This window comes from Glycine max, chromosome 16 (genome assembly GCF_000004515.6).
Source record: "Glycine max cultivar Williams 82 chromosome 16, Glycine_max_v4.0, whole genome shotgun sequence".
Taxonomy (NCBI): Eukaryota; Viridiplantae; Streptophyta; class Magnoliopsida; order Fabales; family Fabaceae; genus Glycine; species Glycine max.
Window position 1 is genome coordinate 9,423,095 of NC_038252.2, and position 5,241 is coordinate 9,428,335.

Here is a 5,241-nt window from a genome sequence, read left to right on the forward strand (position 1 = left end):
GTAAGCAAAAGCCTCACTCATCAATAGAGTGAGAACTCCAACCCTCGATTTTATTTTGAAAAATGTTACTTGTACAATATGTACAACAAAAGAGAAAGAGAAAAGGACAGAAATATAAAATGCAATTAATGATATAATGATGTGACGAAGAATGATCAAGAGAAAAGGTAGTGCCGTATAAATTGTTCACATATTGCATGAATAACAAAACTCTTATATTATCACTTAGAAACAGCAAGAATGAAATTAGTAGAAAAAAATTATGCATAACTAATTTTTAGTAGTTTAAGGTGTTGTGATAGCCTAAACCATAAAAAGTAAATAATCACCGCCGCACCACCACTACCACAAGAGGACTGTGACTATGCACATTTCATCAATTAAGCCAACAAAGAGGTATGCAAAAGAAGAAAATATCTACAGATTAAATGCGTTCATTAGATACAACATCCCATCAGTTCATGTTACTTCAAATTTTCTATACCCTTCTCATAAGTCACAGTCAAAACTTTGGGGACAGAGAGCGACAGGGAAAGGTCAGTGTATTAATACATTGCCATATTTCAGTTCAGAACCCAACCAAAAACATCAATTTTCCTAGCTGTAAACCCTTCCTTAACAATATGCCAGAATTAACTGCAACTAGTCATATTGGCAGAGCATATATAGCATTGGGCTAGTGGGAATGAAAACTATCCTATCTCTTTCCTCAATGGCAGGAAAATTTAGTTTATTCTCCTCTCAATGCCGTCCTGTTTGGCTGAAATATTGACCAGTATTTAGCGGTTGGTTCCAATGGTCTGAATCATGAGTCAGGCACAGATCCTCCACGCATGGGTGCAAATGCTGCAAGTAAATAGTAATAGAAGATAACTGAACCTTTTATCTATTAAAGAGAAAAATACTAATAAAATTGAACAAAATTGCTAACTACCACAGAAGAGAGTTTGCTTGAGATTTTCATGCATCACGTGGTCATTTCTCGAAATATTTAAAATAAGTGGTTCGGAAGAATATTTTGCTTGATACCAATTGCTGGATTTAAAATTTTGAAGACTAAGGATCTGCAACATTTAAAGGGTCGATATAGGTTGCAAACATACTGGCATTACTGCTATGCACAAACATAACAAAAATCTCTATTAGATATTGTGCTATTGACTTAAATTGCTCTTCCAGTACAAAATTTGAAGAAAATGATATGATTGTTTCCAGAAAATGAAATTCATAGCAAACTATTTTTGGCCTAAAAATGTTATTGAAATTTTGAAATTAGAATACCACAAAAGACAGATTTAAGCAAATTCACTGATTTCTCTCAAATTGACCAGCTTCTCTAAGAATGATAGGCTAAAGAGAAAAAAAATACATAAGAACCATTAGCCAAAGGCCTAAAAGCTCAATTTACTGGCTGGTGAAAAGGAGCCAAGCTGTTTGAGTTACTTCTGTCTTCTGCTAGATTCAACTTAGAATTGGCTCTAACTTGATTTGTGGTTCATTAGCAAAACATCTCATTAAACTCAACCCACTAACTTGATTACACACATGCAGAGTATACTCAGATCACAGGCTTGCTAGTCTCTCTGCAAGCTCCACATTAAATAATCAGGAAAAAATGGCTCTGCACCTTAATGAGACCAAAAAGTACCAGTGCTATTATAAAATGTATGGGCTGTTTTCAAGAATTTCACAGTTGTTCATCCAGAAAAGTTGTAGACTGGGATTACTAGGATTCATGATGGTGTATGAGTAACTAACCTTTCTCTCTCATTCTTCTCTCTCTGTCATACTCAAATTTATCCCGAAGAAGGCTAACTTTCTCCCAGTTATCAGATTGCCTGTTTCTCCCAAAATTTTGGTCCTGCATTACAATCCAATCATCAGAGCGATAGTATCACATAGAAAATTATGGTAACCAATATTCCAATCTTAATGATTACAACTATCTCATTCAAATAGATCTAAATGGGACCAAGAGTTGGGGTCAACCAGTAACAATATGAAAATCAAATGATGCAAAAGATAAACGACTGTGCTATAAAATCTTGGGGGAGGGATTTAGTCTCAGTTGACACAAGTAGGCCTGAGTATCATTCCTTACAAACTGGATATACTTGCCAAAATAGGAAAATTTTATCCTGAATATATCATCCCTTCCCATTCTAGATGCAATGAAATAAGACCCATCAACTCCCATGTGGGGCTTCTTAAGTTGAAATTCCAATTTCAAACATTTAAAGCATAATTATTGACAAAACTTTGATGTGTGCAAAAGAAAAAAAAATTATGCAATACAAAATGGCAAGAAGCAATTTATTTCTGATGGCACTTTATTCTGCATAGCCCACTAATGAAACAATATCCTTAGAACCAAATATATAAATTTCATGACATATAAAAACAAGACCAAAAGAAAACTGATATACTAGTCATTCTATACTATATTTAAATCAGTCAATGGTACCTTACTATGCTCCATCTGAGACTGAGGCCTTCTACTCCTGAAATGCCATAGTAGAAAACACCAAGATTAGACACCACCCCTTTGAACCCCATCATTTAATGACATAAGAACTTTGAACCATTAATCTGATTGACCAAGGAACACTGTAATATTGTTAAATTGAAGTTTCAATGTAAAGGTGGTTAGTTACCCAACTAACAAATAACAAGCAGCACAAATTTTTTGAACAGAAAATTCAACACCATAGTAATATATAGCTAACGAAAAAAAGACTTAAACAAAATCGTCAAAAGATATTTGTTTGAATAATTCTTCAGTAAGACAACCACTTCAGTCATCAAACTCATGCAGATGAATGCAAAATTAAGTAATAACATTTTTTCAAGACAAAAGCTACAAGCCTTAGCAGGAAAGGAAAAAAAAAAATGAAGGAAAACCTGTAAGGGGAGAAATCTCCATCATCATCTTCAGCAGACTCATAGTTTGCATGATCCTGAGCAAGCTTTTTAGAGTAACCCTCATCCCAATAAAGCCTCTCCCAGTTTTCTCTAAGTTCATTATACAGCTCCATATACTTTTTGCACCAAGGATCATGCTCCTTTTAGTACAACACAAGCATTTTAGAATTTAGACAAAAATTATGATTTTGAATTTCACATTTTTGATACATAAAATCACAAAATAGCAACATCACTTCTGCAACTATCAAGTCAAGAATGTATCAGCATTATAATATCCATGACATTTATCATTCACATTGAACAACATAATAACCATGTAGTTATGTATTTTGAAAATCTGAAATGAAGAACACATAATACAATGGCACAGAATGATTTGTCTTAGGTTTAAATATGTTGATGGTCTCTGAAAATAGCACGACTTTTTTTTAATGCTTAGAAATTTTTTTATTAATTTTTAGTCACTACATTTGAAACATTATGTGATATTAGTTATTCATGACACAAGTTTTTAATCCTTAACGAGACTCTAAAGGCCCGTTTGATTCCTTTCTCACTTTCTGATTTTAAGAATTATTGTCTAAGATAATTCCGCATTACTCGACAATCAATTTGTCATCCAAAATCTATCAAGTTTTGAAAATCATTTAAAAACAAAAAAAACAAAAACAGCTAGTTATTTTCTTATCTTCTTTCGGTTTTCATCTAGCATTTAGCTGCACTTCGAAAACTAAAAATAGTTTTTGACAATTGAAATTAAAATATTACACCCTAAAATCACATCATTCTCATAAGTGTCAAGGTTTTTGGAGTCTCCTCGACCACAATTGTGGCCACATTTGCCGCATTTGTCCACAATTGTGGCCAAATTGCGACTTCCGCCGTGACTATAATTTATAACCTTGAATGTAACGACTAAAAATCAACAGAAATTTTAAACATTAAACAAAAAATTGTTGTATTTCTTCTATTTGGAGAATCAATCCATAACAAAAACACTCTGCCTATGCCCTATGCAGCACAGTTCTTTTCAAAAGTACTATTATTTCAAACAAAATAAAATAATAAATAACTAACAGAAAATAAAAAAAGGAAAAAAAATGAAAGCACTGACGGATTCCTTAAGAACGAGGCGCGTTCGGCGCATGAACTGATCTCTGAGTTGCTTGCGGCGCTTGTTGGGAATGTTCTCTCGGGGAATCACGAAGCGCTCACGTGGAGGCACGTGATCGCCGATCTCGTGCAGTTCGCCGTCCACCGCTCACCACTCCGACCGCTCCTCCGCCCTCTTCAGCGCCACCGGCGGCGACTTCGGCCGCGTCCGGGCGCACCGGAGCTGCCCGAGAAGAAACGGCGTTGTCAGGGGCTGAACATGAAGCCGTTTCACGAGAAAGAGCATCAAGAAAAAAAAAAGAAGTAAATGTGTATCAGTGGACTTTCTTCTTCAAGTGTTACTTCATTCAGGTTCAGGTTCAGTTCCATGCAGAAGTATGCAACTGGATTCTGCTGCTTGCTTATTATTTTTAATATTTGACTTAATACCTAATTTGATGTCTTAATTTATTTAAAATTAAAATGTTGAATTAGATCTTTAGTTTTTCAATTTTATTCTTTTATTTTGAAAATTGCTTCAATTTGGATTCTTTCCATCCAATAAAATTGACGTAGTTAGGTTCTATTTTTAGGGTAATTATCAATTTCGACTAGTGGGATTTTTAGTCATCATTCTATTTTTATTATTAAATTAAAGTTAAAAATATAATAAAATAAATATAATTTAAAACACAATGACGGTTAAAAGTGCCACCTTAATTTTTTATTATTAAAAGATAAAGCCTCCAACCCTAAATCTGAAGAACAATCCCAAATCAATCCTAAAATTTAACCAACGCCCACATTTCCCTAACTTTTCTTTTATGATGAGGGAAATAGAAAACAACACAGCAAAAGAAAACTAAGGACGCAGGGTTGCCAGACCCCATAGCATCCCCTAAACATATCTACAACAAAGGATGAGGACAAGCGATCATGGAGTCAGACTCGCAAATCAGAAATTGAATATCATTGTTCCAAGCAATGTTCAAACCATGGTAAATTGCAAAAAGTTCTGCATGAAGATTTCCAGAGAACTCAATTTGTCACTGATCAAAATTATCACTAATGACACCACCAAAGAACTCCCATTGGTGTTAATCCTTACTTTATTCTTTCTGATCGTCTCATTCATTCTACATAGCGTTCTTTTGTTACTAAACATTCCAATATTTTGAAGATGATTATGAATAAAATTGGAACATAACAAAACAATTAATGGTA

General features: G+C 34.1%; 1 pseudogene; it reads right to left on the reverse strand.

Moving 5' to 3' along the window:
* Nucleotides 1-458: 458 nt before the first annotated feature.
* Nucleotides 459-4,610, reverse strand: LOC100797715 (uncharacterized; annotated as a pseudogene).
* Between the last annotated feature and the right edge of the window lie 631 nt (nt 4,611-5,241).